Consider the following 21,422-nt stretch of genomic DNA (forward strand, 5'->3'; position numbering starts at 1 on the left):
TGCGTGCTGTCTGGGTTACAAACCCTCAGTGTGGTCATGAGTCATTCCACTCTCTTCCCACTCTATGCAAGTGTCTTCTGCATACAGCCATGTCCTGTAAATGCCACAGTGAAATGAGAAGAGAAAGCAAGTCCAGGGTCAGACAAAACATGGACCAGGAGAGTTATAGACAACATTATGTTGGTGAGGATTGGGGTGGTAGAAGCAGAACTGTGATAGAGTTCTTAATGGAAAACAAAAGAAACTATGACTTGTTTTCTTTGTGGCATAAGTAACAATTGGCGTGATATAGAGTATCGGAACCAGGGCTGGTCCAGACTGGCAGCTAGCTGATGTGAGAGGGGCTTGTCTCCACAGCTAGCTGATGTGAGAAGGGCTTGTCTCCACAGCTAGCTGATGTGAGACAGGGGCTTGTCTCCACAGGCAGCAGGCAGTTCTCACAGCATCATCAGCACATGCACATGGAGTTGCAGGGAAGGCTGCTGTGGTGACAGTTTTCCTGAGCAGCCTGATTTAATTCAGTGTTGATTTGACACAGATCTTCCAACCCTGTTTTCCACCACCAGCGAGTCTACAGAATACATTTTCTTCGGGGAGCGTGATGGGCACAGTAGCCTGACTCCAACTAGCTAATGAATATCTGAGGTCTTGCACAGAGATGTTCCTTATACAACCTCAAAGTTCAGGGGTGTCATTTCATGAATCACTGGCATTCTGTGACATTTAAAGGGAAATAGATTCTGGCACAATTCTACAGACAGGGTGCCAGCAAGAGACACCATTATATACAGGATCCAGGAAGCCTAATGATTTTCAAATTCCAGGGCATAAGTGTCCCTTTTATTCAGGCTCCCTCAGTGCTTCATATAAGAAATCCATATAAGTAAATAAAAAATTTTGGTGACATCAATTCAAAAATCACACTTAAACCTAGGTATATAATTTCAATTTTGATGTTTTTTTAGCCTGTTTTGTACACAGACTAACACAGACTAAGGCCACAATGAAAAGTGAAACCAGAGCTTTATCTGCAGCTCTCAAACCTGAGAGAGTGCATGTCAGATGAGTTATGATTCAGAAGTCCTACAGGAATCAAACAAAACTAGCACTTACCAAGGGACAATCAAGTCCAGCTAACAAACTGTTAAACTTTTTATTTATCAAATGGCTTGTTTAATGTGAAGATGTTTATTTTCTTGGACAAGCTAAATTACTGCTTTTGATTCTAGATCCCCCGTTATGGCAAACCAGACTTACATGCATATTTTTATTATTTTTCGATTATATCATCTTTTAAGTTTCTTTTTCCATACCAAGAAGCTATTAAAATTCTAATTGCACTACAGATAGGAAATTTTGAATGTAATTGTTTGAAAAAAAACAAAGTGTATCTTTTTGTTTCTTAGCATTCCTCTTAAGTTAATTGTAGCATTGCAAAGCGTTAAACCCTTTTCATTGAACATATTTGACTTGTGTCTGTGTAAGTGTGGACAGGTATACCTCATCCACATGTTGAGATCAGAGGACAACTGCAGGAGTTGATTCCCTTCCACCATACAGGTCCCAGGTATCACCAGTAGCCAGGGGCGGCAGCAGCCACCTTTATCCACTGAGTCATTTCCAGCCTGCATATTGAGATGCGTCCACATCTTGAGCTGTTTATAGCACTGTCAGTGCTTTGGGTTTTAACTTTGCATCTATGTGCACGCGTTCAGTTTTCCTAGCACAGTTTGTTGAAGGGGCTCTTCTCTGCAGTGTACCCTTTTCACCTTTTTGTCAAAAACTAGGTCTATAGTTATGTAGACTTACGTCTTGGTCCTCTAGTCTATTCCACTCGTGCTTGTATCTGGTTTTCTGCCAATACTGTGCAGGTTTTTCTTATGTTTTGGGGGTGGGAGGAAAGGGCTTATTTCCCACAATTCCATATCACAGTCCATCCTCAAAGGAACTTAAGGCAGGAACCTGGAGGCAGGAGCTGAAACAGAAGCCATGAAGGAGTGCTGCTTGCTCTCCATGGCTTACTCAGACTGCTTTTTTATAGAACCCAGTTTTGTCATAGATGGACTTTATTGCATTGAATCTGTTCACATAATCCCTAGGACATCATGTGATTTCTGTCCTACCCTATGTATTTTAACTAATTAATTATTCTTTGCTTTTAATACAGTAGTGATTTTATTTCTATGAAAGTAAAATATGAGCATACTTAAGCATCTCATAATTTGGCAAAAAATAATTTTTAAATATTAATGGGATATATGTAGCAAATTACATGTTTGCATTTTATAGACAATTTAGTAGCTTAAAGATTTACTTCATCGTAAAAAGATTGCCTGTAACTTTTAACAGTATTTCCTTGTGTAGAATTGCTTATTATTACAAGTTTAACTTTTTATTGGTTGTGAATTTCACATCATGCACCCCAGTTCCACTCATCTCCTCCTCCCCTCATACTTGCCCTCCACTCTTCAACCTAACCCCCACAGAGAAAAAAATCTTGGTCAGGAAGCTGTAGTGTGTCAGAGTGTGTCCCACAGTGTACCGTTTGTCTATATCGATCTGCAGATGTTCACTGATGTGAGCCATTGGTCTGGTTCCAGGCCTCGGCTTCTGTTGCTCTATCAATCCTGGATTCTCACTGGGATTCTTCTCAGCTGTCCTGTTGTTTCTCTGTGTCATGGAGATCCTGTAGTTTTGGATCTGTAGGACTGACACCCTTTGACTGGCTCACCTTCAACCCACACTTCCAGGGCCAGCTCTCCTTCCTGCCATAGGTGGTGAGGGGAGAGAGGTGAGGAACAGTCTCTCTCTCTCTCTCTCTCTCTCTCTCTCTCTCTCTCTCTCTCTCTCTCTCTCTCTCTCTCTCTCTCTCGCCTACATTGCTGCAGGGCAGACAAGTTGCTGAGCTGCCTCTCCTATGCTCACACCCTGAAGTCAGCTTACCCTCAACTCCCACAGAGGCCTGCTCTCCCAGTACTGCAGCTGGCTAGGGACAGGGGCAGCTCTCTTGCTCTCATGACCCCAAGGCCAGATTTCCTGTGATACCCAAGCAAGGGGTGGGGCTAGTTCTGCATAGCCTTCAGATATCAACATGTCCCTGGGCAGCAGCTGAGACCAGGAACGTCCACCTGGCCTTGGGTGGTAACAGACCCCACTACTACTGCAGTGCCAATGACCCAAACATGGGCCCTAGTAGCACCACAGGCCAGGACCCTACTGTGGTCCCAGGTGGCATCAACAGCTACTCACATCAGGATGTTCCTCACTACCCTCGAGCCTCCAAGCTTGCCCCTCTACATTGTGCCCACATCCTTCTGCTTCTCTCTCTCTTCCATTTCTCCACTACTTACTTGGTCCTCCTAGTGGTGCCCAGAGTCACTGAGTGCCTGGGGTAATCTCAGGAGTGATCTCAGGAGTGCTGTGCCTGCTGGTACATTACAACAGGAGGCAGGGGTAATCTAGACATGGTCTAACCCCAACCCTAGGCCTGCACAGTGCCCATCTGGACCCTCTGGTGCCATCTGGTGGTCATCTTGGGCTCACTCCTTGCCCAGGCCTGTGGGCTATCTCCGGCTCACTTCTGCCAGGGCCCATGATCCTAGGCAGGGGTTCTTCTAGTCTCTGGCTCACTCCCTACCCTGGGAGGCCTTCCAGGCCTGTGCTGTGCTGGGCTGATGATAGTTGTCTCAGGCTAGCTCCCAGTCTCGGCCTCCAGGTGCCAGACTGGTGGTCGTCTCAGGCTCTCTTTTTTCAGGGAATGTTAGGCTACAATCATTCAGATGTTCATAGGTCAGAACACTGAGTGTAGACATAGCCTCTCTCTTCTCTACCATCTACTGATGCACAGTGACATGGCGGCCTTACCTGCAGCACCTCTACGGACTTATTGTCACATTTTAAGCTATATTACACCAGAAGAGATATATGAAGATCTTTAGATTAACAGTTTTAAAGTTAACTATACCAATGTAAGTACTATAGTAATCACCTACACATAATAACTGACTGTTTTCATTAGAATTTCTGTTCTGTTTGGTATACTTTTGCATATAAAATAGTTTGAGTGTTCTCTTTATTGGGACAGTGTTTGTAGTGTGTTTATGTAGTACATTTAGTAATTAAATACATGTATATAATATATAGTAATGCAATCAGGGTAATAAGAATTTCCATCCCCTCAAACACTAATCATCTTCATATGTTGGAATTTCGTACTCTTCTGGTCATGTTGAAATGCGTCTCTGATCATTTGAACCTATACTTGCCCTTCTGTATATGTAATAGAGAACCCAGAACTAATTCGTCCTCCCCGGCTGGGGTTTAGTATCTCTTTACAGAATTTTTGATTCACTTCCTCTCGGGCCTTTCCAAGTCTCCAGTGACCACAGTCCCATTCCATTTCTCATGACACTGACTTACAAGTTTACAGAAATGACAACATGTGGTATCGGATTCTCTGTGTCTGACTTCCTCTCTTAGCGTAATGAAACTAGTTCTGTCCATGTTACCCCAAATGGCGGTTTCATACTCTATGGTTGGGTCATGCTGTCGTGGTTATATACACGCTTTCTTTGCTGACCCATCTACCCAGAGCATTTAGATAGACTCCACATCCTAGTTATGTGAACACAGAAACGCATTCGTCTTTTTGGTATAAAGGTTTTGTCTCCTTTGCATGTGTTCCCGGTGGTAAAATCACTATATCACTAGAGCACATCTATTTTAGTTTTCCGAGGAATACTATATGGTATTCCATAATGTCATACAATTTACACTCCCACAGCCCTTTGTCCCCATCTGTGTCATCATTTGCTATTTTTGTCTTTTTGATAACAGCCTTTCTAATTGGGATTGGATGCTATATCTTAGTGGTCTGTTGTCATTGTTGTTTGAGGAAGATAGAAGTTCACCATGTACTCTTGTACTCTTGAAGTACTCTTGAACTCACAGCCTGCCTGCCTCCCTCTCCAGTGCTGAGAATACAGGCTTGTGCCACCACTTTCTCAAGCTTTTCATTTGTTTTTCCCTAATCATTGTGAGACTGGACTTTTATTTGATAGACCATCTTCTCTTTACTGGATACTGGTGTCTTTGTAAAAAATATTTGGCAATATAATCTTAAATTAATTTAAATTTTTATTCTGTTTCTCTCTCTCTCTCTCTCTCTCTCTCTCTCTCTCTCTCTCTCTCTCTCTGTGTGTGTGTGTGTGTGTGTGTGTGTGTAGTATAATAGTACCACAGTTTAGTTATAATAACTTTGTAATATGTTTTAAAGTAAAATATTTTGATACTTTTTTCCACATCCTCGATTTTTATGGCTTATCGTGGTCTTTCCTGCTTCCACATAAATATTAGGGCTTTTTGTAGTTCTGTGAGAAAAGTTATCAGTATTTTGATGAGAATTGCATTAAACAATGGAATACTAACATCATTTCTGAACAATAGTAAGTGTTCTGATCCTTAAACATGGGGCATCATGGGCACTGCATGTCATTCTCTTTTTGTCTTTTTATCATCTTTTTTAATTTATTTTATCTATAACCTTTACTGTTTGAAGATTCTGTCCTAATTTCTTGACAGTGTTATGCTTTTTTTTCTTTGGTTTTTGAGGCAAGATTTCAATATAAGTGGTTGGCCTGAAACTCGCTCTGTAGATCAGACTGATCTCAGACTTGGAGATCTACCCACTCTGCCTCCGGAGTGTTAGATTACGTTATGTGCCACCAAGCCTCAGTGACAGATTTTATTGTAAAGGAATGTTGGATCTCATTGAGTGCCCTTTCTATATCTGTTGAGGTGATTCCTCCATTCTGAGAGGTAGTGAGTCACATTGGCTGATTTATTTTTGAACCATTATGTCATCCCCAGGATGAGTCACCCGGGACCCTGGTCTTTGGTCTTCTTAATGTGATGCCGAATTTGTTTGCTACTGTTTTGTAGAGAACATTGGCGTTTATAGTCATGCGGGTGTGTGTTTGTAGTGTTCCTTTGTGGGATCTTTGTACGATTCTCATACTAAGGTAGCGCTGGCTCCAGAAGAAGAATTTGGCAGAGTTCTTCCCATTTCAGTTAGAGAAGAAATTTAAGAGGAATTCGAATAAGTCATGTAAATATTTTGTGTAATTCAGCCACAGAGCTTTCATGTTCTTGAGGCTTTTCTCAGATGGGAGATTTTAATTATTGTTTCAGTGTTGCTGTTCATTATTTGCATATTAGATTTCCAAATTGATGTGTGTATTTGGAAGTGTATCCACTTCTTGTAGGCTTTCCACACTGTTGGTATCTAATGTGGGCTCTCAGGGTCCTTTGCGCTTCTGTGCTGTGAAAACCCTTGTTTCCCTGTGAGTCTTCGTGCTCTCCTTGTTACTCTAGCAGAACCTTTAGTTGGTCTCCTTACTCTAGCAGAACCTTTAGTTGCTCTCCTTGTTACTCTAGCAGAACCTTTAGTTGGTCTCCTTTATTCTAGCAGAACCTTTAGTTGGTCTCCTTACCTTTTCAAACCCCCAGTTCTTTCACTCAGCATGCTGGTCACAGGGCATGGTGGCCCATGTCTGTCATCTCCCTGCTGTGGAGACAGACAGGAAGATCTGGGTCACCTGGGCTGCAAAGGCAAGGCCTGTTTTACAAAAACAACCACAAGCTGCTTTGATTGATTTTACTTTTTAAATTTTCCGTTCTGGTTGTCAGCCCCGTCTCTACTTTTGGATTTTCTTGTTCTCACTCGGATTGTCACAGCGTGCTGCAGAGTCACCTGAAGCCGCTTTCCATCCTGATTTGCCTGTGTGCTACTGCACGCTTCTCTGCAAAGCACCTCTTTGCCCAGACGTCAAACATTTTGGTACATGGGGCTCATTTTCGTTTGCTTAGAGCATTTTGTATTTCCTTTTTTATTTCTTCAGTTAGCCATTGATCCTTCAGGAGTGTGTTCTGAATTTTCATCTATGTGTATACTTAATACTGTGGCCAATCTGTGCTTCTCTTTTATGTGAGAACATAACATTATTTCAGTTTGTTTTGTTTTGTTTTAAAGACATTTATTTTATTTATATAAGTACACTGTTACTGTCTTCAGACGCACCTGAAAAGGGCATTGGATCCCATTACAGATGGTTGTGAGCCACCATGTGGTTGCTGGGAATTGAACTGAGGACCTCTGGAAGAGCAGTCAGGACCAGTGGACATCTCTGTAATTTCATTTTTAAATGTTTACTAAGATTTAGCTGAGCAGTGGTGGCACGCACCTTTAATCCTAGTACTCAGGAGGCAAAGGCATGTAGATCTCTGTGAATTGGAGGCCAGCCTGGTCTACAGAGTAAGTTCCAGTACAGCCAGACAGCCAGGGCTATAAAAAGAACCCTGTCTTTTGAAAAAGCCTGTGTGTGTGTGTGTGTGTGTGTGTGAGAGAGAGAGAGAGAGAGAGAGAGAGAGAGAGAGAGAGAGAGAGAGAGGTTTTCTTACATGAGAATGTGACAAAAATGCCTGACAGTACATCTTAAGGGTAGAAGTACTTATTTGGTTCCTGGCTTTATTGGTTTCTTGACCCATATGCTTAAGCAGAATGTAATGACAGTGGAAGTGTATACTAGGGACCTGTTTACTCACGGCTGAATAAAAGAAAAGAAGGGGCTGTATAAGAAAAGGCCAGGACAACATATTGTCTTCATTAACAAGGTCACAGTGGCCCACTTCCTCTATCTGGTCCCAACCTCCTGACCTCACCACATCCCAGTAATGTCATCATATTATGACTCATCGACCGATCTCTATACTAGGTTAGCACCTTCGTAAGCAAACCTTCAGTGGAGCTTCCTTACCAACAAACCCAGAAATGTGTTTGACTAATGCCTTAGATGGTTTTTAATCCAATGTAAAAATTAAAAGTGGCCATTACACTTGGTGTTTGGACTAGCATATGATCCACCATAAACATTGTTCCATGTGTTGATAAGAGGGAGGAAATGTGTCCTGTTGCTGTTGGGTGAGAAGAAAAGTGTCCTATTTTTCCTAGTAAAAGATTTATACACAGGGGGACAGGGGGCAGAGACAGGAGAACCCCCAGAGACTCACTAGCCAGCTGGCCAGGTGGACACCGTGAAAAAAATAAGAGACCCTGTCTGAAACAAGGTGGAAGGCGAGGACCAACGCCTGCGCTTACCCTCTGACAGGGGACCACATTCGCATGTGACGGAAGGAAAGCAGAAAGAAGGAAAGCTTCATGTCGGTTGCTTCCAGATGATCTTTGGATTCTTTGTAGTCATCCCTGTATGTTTGGATTAGTGAGAAATCACTGAATGCTGTTCTCAGGGCACCTCCTTTCCGTCTCCTGGAGTCCTGTAGTGTGGAAGGTGTCCATTCGGTAGTACTCCATAGATTTTGCACTCTCTGTTCTTTAAATTCCCCTCCTTTTCCTACCTGACCACTGCCACGTCTGAGAATAACTCAATGATATGCCCTCCATATCATAAACTCTTCCACTTTTTGCAGTCTTTTGTGGGAATGATTATATTTTTACTTTATTTATTGAGGGATTTAGTTCCAAGATAGGTCTTTGTTTTTTGTTGTTACAAGTTCTGTCTCTTTGGTGAATTTCTCACTTGTAACTTAAATCGTTTTTCTCATTTCTTGGTATCATTCATGTTTTTTGTTTTGCATGTCATTAAGTTCAAATCGTTGCTTTAAAGAGTTGCTTTAAGGCATCTCTTAACTTTTCCTCTGAGATCTTTTTCTGAAGGGTTGTTTTCATTAACAGCATTATGTTTCCTCTGACGCTTTTTCCCTATATTAATGTCTACATATTTGGTGTAATGTTTACTTACTCTGACTATTTTACAGAGTAGCTTTTGTGGATTTTATAGTTTTGTTTATATGGAATCTGCCATAGGTAGATAGATCATTGGTGCATGAGATCTATCAATCATAGGTAGATAGATCATTGGTAGATGCATTGGGTTTAGTTATAGGCAGCTCACCAGCTCAATTTCTTCAGCTGTGTTGTCCACAGGGTCTAGAATGCAGTAGATCCCAAAATTCTCATGAGTTTTCAGTGGACATAAGCAAAGTGACATGTCCAATGGCTACACATACTTGTGTCCTGGTGGCATTAGGGCTTGTGGTGTATTTGTAGTTGGTGATGCAGAATATGAAGAGAACTGTCCCTCAGTGCAAAAAGAGTAATGCTATGGTTTCTAATAATATCTATCATACTTCCTGACCTATAGAAAGTGAAGACATTCTACAGGACCTTCAGGATAAATGTAGGAGGTACCTGGGCCTCTGACATCAGCAACCACTCCTTAGAACCATGTCCTTAGAGGCTAGTGTAGAACGTTCTCTCTGACCTCTGGGATGAGTACAGGTCAGGCTGAGTTCTGTGGTAGTAGTAACCTTTCACTCAACACTGTGGAACCCAAACTATATGTTCCTTAGGTCCTGTGGGGCAGACCCCATTTGGTGCTTGGTCTCAGAACTGTAAACTGGTCCCATAGAGATGAGAGCCATAGTTGATGCTTTCACCAGATCCGAAGAGATCAGCACAAATGGTCTCAATTCTGTGTTCTGTGGAAGAGAAGACATAGAACATTTGAGTTTGTGGCACTGGTCTCCATGTTCCTTGGATCTGAAGGAGATTTTCTATTTTTTGTGGGTTGGTATTACCCAAGTGGTAATGGGGCTTGTAGCTATTGTATCTGCTGGAAATATCACCAGGTCTCACGGGGAAATTTTCAGAAAGAATGAGATTTGTGGTATTTGTTCGTGCAGTCCTGGATCTGCTGTAGATAAAAGGGATCTTCCCCTTATTCTGAAGGACAATCTTGAGTTAAGTCGCTGTCATAGGTTTAATCTTCAGGCTGTAAACTAGGACAGAAAGCTTTCCTGTTCCCCACTGGGTGGACTCTGATGGTGCCAAGGCCTGACTGGGCCTCTGGCAGCCATGGCTTCAGAATAGAGCTGCATCGCTCCCAGCTCTGATGTGGCAGGTGTGGGGGAGGCTGGGGTTTCGCCTTAGGAGCTACAGTCATGAGCTATGAAAGACACCTTCCTCATACTGCAGCTCCAGCTCATGTTGGACTTGGACGTGTGGTAGAGGCATCCTCTTATGCTGAAACTGCACGATGCCATGATGGCCGTCCTTAGTCCAGTGTGACCCACTGGCGAAAGCTGCCGGTCGGTTCAGGCAAGGTGACATCAGGTAGCGCCATTGTAGAAGACTCCTTCTTTGGAACAGAGACGTCCCTCCGACCAGCCAGCCCCCCATCCTAGGTTTAAGTGCTCTAATGCTGTGGGGTCCATGCTGGGACTGATCAGGTGCTGACAGTGGATGCTGCAGCTTCCTGCATACCAGGAGGACGCCTCAGCAGGGGGATGGCTCAGCGTGTTACCTGGGCTACCTTTCTGAGTCTGTCTGGTGTACTGCGCCCCCCTCCTCCAAGTACAGATTGTCCTTTGTTCCACACCAAGCACCTCTGTTTCACCATCCTGGCTTCACTTCTATTTTTCTTCTAAAATATCGTATTTGTTTATTCTCAATTTGTAATTCAGAGATTAAATGAATTGTAAAATTACTTCTGAGATTCTTTTATCTTCAATAAGAAAATATGAAACATGAAAGCTAATTTAACGTAATTGAAAGGCAGTGTTCAGATTCGTCAGCTCCATTCCATAATATGCATTGTTATGCTATAAATTCAAGGTACGTGTTATTCATGGTCTCTGGTTTTAGGGTTGACTGTGACATGAATAGCCTTGTTGATCTCATCAAAATTGAAATACCTTCGCATATTTGAAAAAAGTTAGAAATACTTACAGCTAAATACATTATGGACTTTGATACCCAAACTCCGATGAGAATTATCTGGCTTGATTTATAGTGCATTCAAATAAGCAATTAGTTATTAAAAACAGCTGAGTGTCCTCCTTTGCTTTCTGTCCTCTGCTGAAATGTTTGAGTCTTTTTCACTTGATGTAATGGTTGGCTGCTGTGGCAGTAAATAAATGTGTCCTAGTTTACTTTCCATTGTTGTGATAAAGACCACAGTCCATCCTCAAGAGGAGTCAGCACAAGCCCTGGAGGCAAGAACCCTACGTAGTGGAGACCATGAAGGGACTCTGCTTACTGGCTTGCTCCCCATGATGTATTCAGTCTGCTGTCTTACACAAACAAGGACCAGGACCATCAACTCAGCGGTACTACCACCCACAGGGGATGAGCCCTCACACATCTAGTGTTAGCCAGGAAGATGCCCACAGATTGCCTAGAGACCAATCTGACAGAAGCATTTTCTCAAGTGAAGTTCCTTCTTCCCAGATGGCAAAAAACTAGCCAGCAAATATTTCATCAGAAAGTAATATTAATAATAATATTAATAATAAGGCGATAAAATATTGACCTCGGCTGCTTGTTCTTGTGGTCATAAGAATGGATAGGTAGAGCTACAGACTTTCTCTCAAGCATGTGCCAAAGCTTCTAATCAGAGACTCTTTGGGCCATTTATTTGATAGCTTTGGTTATGTAGTGATGAAAGATTCTGAGTAGCGAGTAACAGCTTAACAAGTATGTTGCTGCTAAGCACTCCAACATACAAGGGAAGGGTAAGAGGGAGGCCTAGTGAGCTCAGAAGCCCAACTCAAGTAACAAGTGTGCCTTGGAGGGCTAAGTTGGAGGTAAGACTATAGCTCTGATTCACTTACTTGGCCCCAAATCACTGTCTTCGTCTGAAGATCATTCTGAGGCTGCCACAGGAAACAGGCTCTGCAGAGCAGCAGCAGTAAGTACCCCCTCCAGGATGTCAGACGTTCGGCCTCGAGAGCCTCATCCTCTTAGGGTTCTGCTTTTCAGGTATCAGGTTCTGCTTGATTCGAAAATTACTTCCAAATTCGTGAAGCAATCCATATTTTAAAAAAAGAAAAGAAAATTACTCCAGAGACTTCCTCACAAGTAAGAAGTAAAGCAGCACCCGTCCTGCCCACACTGCCCTTGCCCCTGTCTCAGTGCCCCACCCACCCACACTGACTTACGTTCTTTCTTACTACCACCTGCATCCTGTCCATCCTCACGGAAACAGCCTTAACTGGGTGGGGGTGACTTGGACTTGGTTTGGTGCTAAGTTCTCACGGGTCTGTCTGTGTGTCTGTCTGTGTGCCACGTACAAGGAGGTCTACAGTGATCGGAGTCTTTTTAAGTAAACATCAAATAACAGAGTACTAAACAAGTTACTCGCTTCTGTCCAAGGAAGGGAGCGGGAGTTTGGACATGTATTGCTGCTTATCAGAAATGAAGTCACAGAACACTGAAGTTAAAATAAATAATAGTGTCATTTAGGCTTCTTTCTTCAATTATTCATCATAAAACTGAGGCCCAGATGAAATATCCCCAGGCTGATAGTGTAAATTAAAGGGAAAATTGCTGTCCTTGAGGAAATTCAGCCTGCATTCAGCCTTTATAGAGCACATCTGTGAAAATTTTAGCATAAAATCCTCAATCACTGAAAAGAATTCTCTCTCTCCTCTCTATATTTCATACCCACATTCATTATCTCTCCTCTATTTAGGGGAACAAAACCTCTCCCGTGTGAAAAACGCATTATGCAGCCTCCAGAGCCTAGCAGCTATCTCAGAGGATGCTCTTCCTGGCTCTCAGGAACCTCCAGTCCTCTAAAAATAAGACAGATAAACTTTAAAAGTGCTACTGGAGCAATCTAGTGCCTTAAATGTACAGAAAAATGTCTTTGTAGATGATGGGGCTTTTTAGAGTCAGAGTTTAAAATGGCTTTTCTCTTAAAGCTTGAACATGATAGTTTATGTCTGTGTCTGCTGCAAAAGGCTGTCCTTCCTTCCCCACGCACGTGAAATACTGAGCACTTGAAGTCATCTTAGGAATGACATGGAGAAAAAGGAGAACTGGTGGACATTTTTTTAAAAAACATTTCAACTCTCCTTTTAGTACTGCAAAATTCAGGGTTGTCTCTGCAGTATGTAACGATGCCTGCCAAAATAAATATTTTTTATACATGTTTTCTTTTTTTTTTTCTGTAATAATGGAGAAATAATTTTTTTTCTTTTTTTTTTTTATTAACTTGAGTATTTCTTATATACATTTCAAGTGTTATTCCCTTTCCCAGTTTCCGGGCAAACATCCCTCTCCCCCCTCCCCTTCCTTATGGGTGTTCCCCTCCCAACCCTCCCCCCATTGCCGCCCTCCCCCCATAGTCTAGTTCACTGGGGGTTCAGTCTTAGCAGGACCCAGGGCTTCCCCTTCCACTGGTGCTCTTACTACGATATTCATTGCTACCTATGGGGTCAGAGTCCAGGGTCAGTCCATGTATAGTATTTAGGTAGTGGCTTAGTCCCTGGAAGCTCTGGTTGCTTCACATTGTTGTACTTTTGGGGTCTCGAGCCCCTTCAAGCTCTTCCAGTTCTTTCTCTGATTCCTTCAACGGGGGACCTATTCTCAGTTCAGTGGTTTGCTGCTGGCATTCGCCTCTGTATTTGCTGTATTCTGGCTGTGTCTCTCAGGAGCGATCTACATCCGGCTCTTCTTTGCTTCATCCATCTTGTCTAATTGGATGGCTGTATATGTATGGGCCACATGTGGGGCAGGCTCTGAATGGGTGTTCCTTCAGTCTCTGTTTTAATCTTTGCCTCTCCCTTCCCTGCAAAGGGTATTCTTTTTCCTCATTTAAAGAAGGAGTGAAGCATTCACATTTTGATCATCCATCTTGAGTTTCATTTGTTCTAGGGATCTAGGGTAATTCAAGCATTTGGGCTAATAGCCACTTATCAATGAGTGCATACCATGTATCTCTTTCTGTGATTGGGCTAGCTCACTCAGAATGATATTTTCCAGTTCCAACCATTTGCCTACGAATTTCATAAACTCCTTGTTTTTGATAGCTGAGTAATATTCCATTGTGTAGATGTACCACATTTTCTGTATCCATTCCTCTGTTGAAGGGCATCTGGGTTCTTTCCAGCTTCTGGCTATTATAAATAAGGCTGCGATGAACATAGTGGAGCACGTGTCTTTTTTATATGTTGGGGCATCTTTTGGGTATATGCCCAAGAGAGGTATAGCTGGATCCTCAGGCAGTTCAATGTCCAATTTTCTGAGGAACCTCCAGACTGATTTCCAGAATGGTTTTACCATTCTGCAATCCCACCAACAATGGAGGAGTGTTCCTCTTTCTCCACATCCTCGCCAGCATCTGCTGTCACCTGAGTTTTTGATCTTAGCCATTCTCACTGGTGTGAGGTGAAATCTCAGGGTTGTTTTGATTTGCATTTCCGTTATGACTAAAGATGTTGAACATTTCTTTAGGTGTTTCTCAGCCATTCGGCATTCCTCAGCTGTGAATTCTTTGTTTAGCTCTGAACCCCATTTTTTAATAGGGTTATTTGTTTCCCTGCGGTCTAACTTCTTGAGTTCTTTGTATATTTTGGATATAAGGCCTCTATCTGTTGTAGGATTGGTAAAGATCTTTTCCCAATCTGTTCGTTGCCGTTTTGTCCTAACCACAGTGTCCTTTGCCTTACAGAAGCTTTGCAGTTTTATGAGATCCCATTTGTCGATTCTTGATCTTAGAGCATAAGCCATTGGTGTTTTGTTCAGGAAATTTTTTCCAGTGCCCATGTGTTCCAGATGCTTCCCTAGTTTTTCTTCTATTAGTTTGAGTGTGTCTGGTTTGATGTGGAGGTCCTTGATCCACTTGGACTTAAGCTTTGTACAGGGTGACAAGGATGGATCGATCTGCATTCTTCTACATGTTGCCCTCCAGTTGAACCAGCACCATTTGCTGAAAATGCTATCTTTTTTCCATTGGATGGTTTTGGCTCCTTTGTCAAAAATCAAGTGACCATAGGTGTGTGGGTTCATTTCTGGGTCTTCAATTCTATTCCATTGGTCTGTCTGTCTGTCTCTGTACCAATACCATGCAGTTTTTATCACTATTGCTCTGTAATACTGCTTGAGTTCAGGGATAGTGATTCCCCCTGAAGTCCTTTTATTGTTGAGGATAGCTTTAGCTATCCTGGGTTTTTTGTTATTCCAGACGAATTTGCAAATTGTTCTGTCTAACTCTTTGAAGAATTGGATTGGTATTTTGATGGGGATTGCATTGAATCTGTAGATTGCTTTTGGTAAAATGGCCATTTTTACTATATTAATCCTGCCAATCCATGAGCATGGGAGATCTTTCCATCTTCTGAGGTCTTCTTCAATTTCTTTCCTCAGTGTCTTGAAGTTCTTATTGTACAGATCTTTTACTTGCTTGGTTAAAGTCACACCGAGGTACTTTATATTATTTGGGTCTATTATGAAGGGTGTCGTTTCCCTAATTTCTTTCTCGGCTTGTTTTTCTTTTGTATAGAGGAAGGCAACTGATTTATTTGAGTTAATTTTATACCCAGCCACTTTGCTGAAGTTGTTTATCAGCTTTAGTAGTTCTCTGGTGGAACTTTTGGGATCACTTAAATATACTATCATGTCATCTGCAAATAGTGATATTTTGACCTCTTCTTTTCCGATCTGTATCCCCTTGATCTCCTTTTGTTGTCTGATTGCTCTGGCTAGAACTTCAAGAACTATATTGAATAAGTAGGGAGAGAGTGGGCAGCCTTGTCTGGTCCCTGATTTTAGTGGGATTGCTTCAAGTTTCTCTCCATTTAGTTTAATGTTAGCAACTGGTTTGCTGTATATGGCTTTTACTATGTTTAGGTATGGGCCTTGAATACCTATTCTTTCCAGGACTTTTATCATGAAGGGGTGTTGAATTTTGTCAAATGCTTTCTCAGCATCTAATGAAATGGTCATGTGGTTCTGTTCTTTCAGTTTGTTTATATAATGGATCACGTTGATGGTTTTCCGTATATTAAACCATCCCTGCATGCCTGGGATGAAGCCTACTTGATCATGGTGGATGATTGTTTTGATGTGCTCTTGAATTCGGTTTGCCAGAATTTTATTGAGTATTTTTGCGTCGATATTCATAAGGGAAATTGGTCTGAAGTTCTCTTTCTTTGTTGTGTCTTTGTGTGGTTTAGGTATAAGAGTAATTGTGGCTTCATAGAAGGTATTCGGTAGTGATCCATCTGTTTGAATTTTGTGGAATAGTTTGGATAATATTGGTACGAGGTCTTCTATGAAGGTCTGATAGAATTCTGCACTAAACCCGTCTGGACCTGGGCTCTTTTTGGTTGGGAGACCTTTAATGACTGCTTCTATTTCCTTAGGAGTTATGGGGTTGTTTAACTGGTTTATCTGTTCCTGATTTAACTTCGATACCTGGTATCTATCTAGGAAATTGTCCATATCCTGAAGATTTTCAAGTTTTGTTGAATATAGGTTTTTATACTAAGATCTAATGATTTTTTGAATTTCCTCTGCATCTGTAGTTATGTCTCCCTTTTCATTTCTGATTTTGTGAATTTGGACGCACTCTCTGTGTCCTCTCGTTAGTCTGGCTAAGGGTTTATCTATCTTGTTGATTTTCTCAAAGAACCAACTTTTGGTTCTGTTGATTCTTTCTATGGTCCTTTTTGTTTCTACTTGGTTGATTTCAGCTCTGAGTTTGATTATTTCCTGCCTTCTACTCCTCCTGGGTGTATTTGCTTCTTTTTGTTCTAGAGCTTTTAGGTGTGCTGTCAAGCTGCTGACATATGCTCTTTCCTGTTTCTTTCTGCAGGCACTCAGCGCTATGAGTTTTCCTCTTAGCACAGCTTTCATTGTGTCCCATAAGTTTGGGTATGTTGCATCTTCATTTTCATTAAATTCTAAAAAGTTTTTAATTTCTTTCTTTATGTCTTCCTTGACCAGGTTATCATTGAGTAGAGCATTGTTCAATTTCCACGTATATGTGGGCATTCTTCCCTTATTGTTATTGAAGACCAGTTTTACGCCGTGGTGGTCCAATAGCACACATGGGATTATTTCTATCTTTCTGTACCTGTTGAGGCCCGTTTTTTGACCAATTATATGGTCAATTTTGGAGAAAGTACCATGAGGAGCTGAGAAGAAGGTATATCCTTTTGCTTTAGGATAGAATGTTCTATAAATATCCGTTAAGTCCATTTGGCTCATGACTTCTCTTAGTCTGTCGACATCACTGTTTAATTTCTGTTTCCATGATCTGTCCATTGATGAGAGTGGGGTGTTGAAATCTCCCACTATTATTGTGTGAGGTGCAATGTGTGTTTTGAGCTTTAGTAAGGTTTCTTTTACGTATGTAGGTGCCCTTGTATTTGGGGCATAGATATTTAGGATTGAGAGTTCATCTTGGTGGATTTTTCCTTTGATGAATATGAAGTGTCCTTCCTTATCTTTTTTGATGACTTTTAGTTGGAAATTGATTTTATTTGATATTAGAATGGCTACTCCAGCTTGCTTCTTCTGACCATTTGCTTGGAAAGTTGTTTTCCAGCCTTTCACTCTGAGGTAGTGTCTGTCTTTGTCTCTGAGGTGTGTTTCCTGTAGGCAGCAGAATGCAGGGTCCTCGTTGCGTATCCAGTTTGTTAATCTATTTCTTTTTATTGGGGAGTTGTGGCCATTGATGTTGAGAGATATTAAGGAATAGTGATTATTGCTTCCCGTTATATTCATATTTGGATGTGAGGTTATGTTTGTGTGCTTTCATTCTCTTTGTTTTGTTGCCAAGACGATTAGTTTCTTGCTTCTTCTATGGTATAGCTTGCCTCCTTATGTTGGGCTTTACCATTTATTATCCTTTGTAGTGCTGGATTTGTAGAAAGATATTGTGTAAATTTGGTTTTGTCATGGAATATCTTGGTTTCTCCATCAATGTTTATTGAGAGTTTTGCTGGATACAGTAACCTGGGCTGGCAGTTGTGTTCTCTTAGGGTCTGTATGACATCAGTCCAGGATCTTCTGGCCTACATAGTTTCTGGCGAGAAGTCTGGTGTGATTCTGATAGGTCTCCCTTTATATGTTACTTGACCTTTTTCCCTTACTGCTTTTAATATTCTTTCTTTATTTTGTGCGTTTGGTGTTTTGACAATTATGTGATGGGAGGTGTTTCTTTTCTGGTCCAATCTATTTGGAGTTCTGTAGGCTTCTTGTATGTCTATGGGTATCTCTTTTTTTAGGTTAGGGAAGTTTTCTTCTATGATTTTGTTGAAGATATTTACTGGTCCTTTGAGCTGGGAGTCTTCACTCTCTTCTATACCTATTATCCTTAGGTTTGATCTTCTCATTGAGTCCTGGATTTCCTGTATGTTTTGGACCAGTAGCTTTTTCCGCTTTACATTATCTTTGACAGTTGAGTCAATGATTTCTATGGAATCTTCTGCTCCTGAGATTCTCTCTTCCATCTCTTGTATTCTGTTGGTGAAGCTTGTATCTACAGCTCCTTGTCTCTTCTTTTGGTTTTCTATATCCAGGGTTGTTTCCATGTGTTCTTTCTTGATTGCTTCTATTTCCATTTTTAATTCCTTCAACTGTTTGATTGTGTTTTCCTGGAATTCTTTCAGGGATTTTTGTGTCTCCTCTCTATGGGCTTCTACTTGTTTATTTATTTTTCCTGGAATTCTTTCAGGGATTTTTGTGTCTCCTCTCTATGGGCTTCTACTTGTTTATTTATGTTTTCCTGGAATTCTTTCAGGGATTTTTGCGATTCTTACTAGTGGTGTTGTTTTTCTTTTTTTTTTTTTTTTTTTTTTTTGGTTCTTTTTTTCGGAGCTGGGGACCGAACCCAGGGCCTTGCGCTTCCTAGGTAAGCACTCTACCACTGAGCTAAATCCCCAGCCCGATTTTTGCGATTCTTTCAGGCATTTTTGCGATTCCTCTCTGTAGGCTTCTACTTGTTCTCTAAGGGAGTTCTTCACGTCTTTCTTGAAGTCCTCCAGCATCATGATCAAAACTGGTTTTGAAACTAGATCTTGCTTTTCTGGTGTGTTTGGATATTCCATGTTTGTTTTGATGGGAGAATTGGGCTCCGATGGTGCCATGTAGACTTGGTTTCTGTTGCTTGGGTTCCTGTGCTTGCCTCTCGCCATCAGATTATCTCTAGTGTTACTTTGTTCTGCTATTTCTGACAGTGGCTAGACTGTCCTATAAGCCTGTGTGTCAGGAGTGCTGTAGACCTGTTTTCCTCTCTTTCAGTCAGTTATGGGGACAGAGTGCTCTGCTTTCGGGCGTGTAGTTTTTCCTCTCTACAGGTCTTCAGCTGTTCCTGTGGGCCTGTGTCTTGAGTTCACCAGGCAGCTTTCTTGCAGCAGAAAAGTTGGTCTTACCTGTGGTCCCGAGGCTCAAGTTCGCTCGTGGGGTGCTGCCCACGGGCTCTCTGCAGCGGCAGCAACCAGGAAGACTTGTGCTGCCGTTTCCGGGAGCTTCAGTGCACCAGGGTTCCAGATGGTCTTTAGCTTTTTCCTCTGGCGTCTGAGATGTGTGTGCAGAGAGCAGTCTCTTCTAGTTTCCCAGGCTTGTCTGCCTCTCTGAAGGTTCAGCTCTCCCTCCCACGGGATTTGGGTGCAGAGAACTGTTTATCCGGTCTGTTTCCTTCAGGTTCCAGCAGTGTCTCAGGCAGGGGTCCTGCCACTACTGGGCCCTCCCCCACGGGAGCCCAGAGGCCTTATACAGTTCCCTCTTGGGCCAGGGATGTGGGCAGGGGTGAGCAGTGTTGGTGGTCTCTTCTGCTCTGCAGCCTCAGGAGTGCCCACCTGACCAGGTGGTTGGGTCTCTCTCTCACCGGGTCTGGGGGCAGAGAGCTGCTGCGGGCCGGGATCCTCGGGTGTGGGACTTCCGGTAAACACAGAACGTGCCTGGTCCTAGAGGAATTCTGCTTCCGTGTGTCCCAAGCTCACCAGGCAGCTTTCTTGCAGCAGAAAAGTTGGTCTTACCTGTGGTCCCGGGGCTCAAGTTCGCTCGTGGGGTGCTGCCCACGGGCTCTCTGCAGCGGCAGCAACCAGGAAGACCTGTGCCGCCGTTTCCGGGAGCTTCAGTGCACCAGGGTTCCAGATGGTCTTTGGCTTTTTCCTCTGGCGTCCGAGATGTGTGTGCAGAGAGCAGTCTCTTCTGGTTTCCCAGGCTTGTCTGCCTCTCTGAAGGTTCAGCTCTCCCTCCCACGGGATTTGGGTGCAGAGAACTGTTTATCCGGTCTGTTTCTTTCAGGTTCTGATGGTGTCTCAGGCAGGGGTCCTGCCACTCCTGGGCCCTCCCCCACGGGAGCCCAGAGGCCTTATACAGTTTCCTCTTGGGCCAGGGATGTGGGCAGGGTGAGCAGTGTTGGTGGTCTCTTCCGCTCTGCAGCCTCAGGAGTGCCCACCTGACCAGGCGGTTGGGTCTCTCTCTCACAGGGTCTGGGGGCAGAGCCATGTTTTCTTTTTAAATTAGTTTTTTCTTAGGAATTTAATTACAGTTCTCTGCTGGTACCTAATATGATCCTCCAGCCGTGACTTCTCACAAATTTCTATTCCTATCTCTAGCTGTATTCTTAATTTTCTCAGTGTAGTATACTCAGTAAAGCTGAGTTTCCCGGGTGTAAATCTGATTTTACCTTTTCCCTAGTCTGTCTTTTTTCCAGTCTCATGTTTAAAACTTTAAGGCCAAGATGTGTTCATTATGATTTGCTCCCTGGACCTGTTTTCTTCTGTCTTATTTCTTATGACTTCCTTTCATCCTTTACTTTTTAATTCATTCACCCAGTTTCCCTTAGATACATCCTCTCAACTTTCTGGTAGTTTATGAGATGCAAAATCCTTTGAGAGAGCTCCTGCTGCAATATGAGACCTCTGCGCTGTGAGTTACAGAGTGGGTCTATGACCCAAGGCACTGATTAGATACTGGGGAATTGAACCGGGAGGAGGGGGTTACTTTGAACAAGATCCTTATTAAAATTCCTGTTTCATTCATATTAACCTAAAGGGGGGATAGAAGACTTTTTTAGTGCATATATATATATATATATATATATATATATATATATATATATATATATACATATACATATACATATACATATACATATACATATAATGCATATATGCATATATGCATATGCATTAGGCAGTGAAGCTCCTAATGGTAGAACGATTAGAAGTAGAAGCCCAGACCTTTCCCACAGTGTCAAAAGACTCTGCTTACAAACTACAAAATGTGTGTCTTGTTTCCATATTTTGGTTCTTGAGACTTGGTAGGAATTACTGTAAATCCATGCAGATAGCCATTTCAAAGGTCTGAACTACTACAGGGTTTTTGTCAGTAATCTGCCAAGTAAATTCTGACTTTGGGTAAACAAAACAATATGCTTATTTTTAATTCTCAAGACAGATTTACATTTTGAACTTTTACTGTCTAAGCTTGCTGTCTCCTGGATATGGTGACAAACAACTCTAATGTTAGCACTTAAAGGCTGAGCCTGGAGTTAAGGCCATGGTCAGTTTGAGCAGCGTGCCAGCTGCATAGTACAAACTGAGGG

General features: G+C 42.3%; 1 protein-coding gene and 1 non-coding gene across 3 annotated transcripts in view; one reads left to right on the forward strand and one right to left on the reverse strand.

The window, feature by feature from the left end:
- Window positions 1-21,422, forward strand: part of Tbck (TBC1 domain containing kinase) — a 171,570-nt gene that overhangs the window by 115,762 nt on the left and 34,386 nt on the right.
- Window positions 3,757-3,886, reverse strand: LOC120101311 (small nucleolar RNA SNORA17). Its single transcript, XR_015679422.1, has one exon. It is a non-coding gene; the product is annotated as a small nucleolar RNA SNORA17 (small nucleolar RNA).

The sequence above is a fragment of the Rattus norvegicus genome, chromosome 2 (genome assembly GCF_021556685.1).
Source record: "Rattus norvegicus strain SHRSP/BbbUtx chromosome 2, alternate assembly SHRSP_T2T, whole genome shotgun sequence".
Lineage (NCBI taxonomy): Eukaryota > Metazoa > Chordata > Mammalia > Rodentia > Muridae > Rattus > Rattus norvegicus.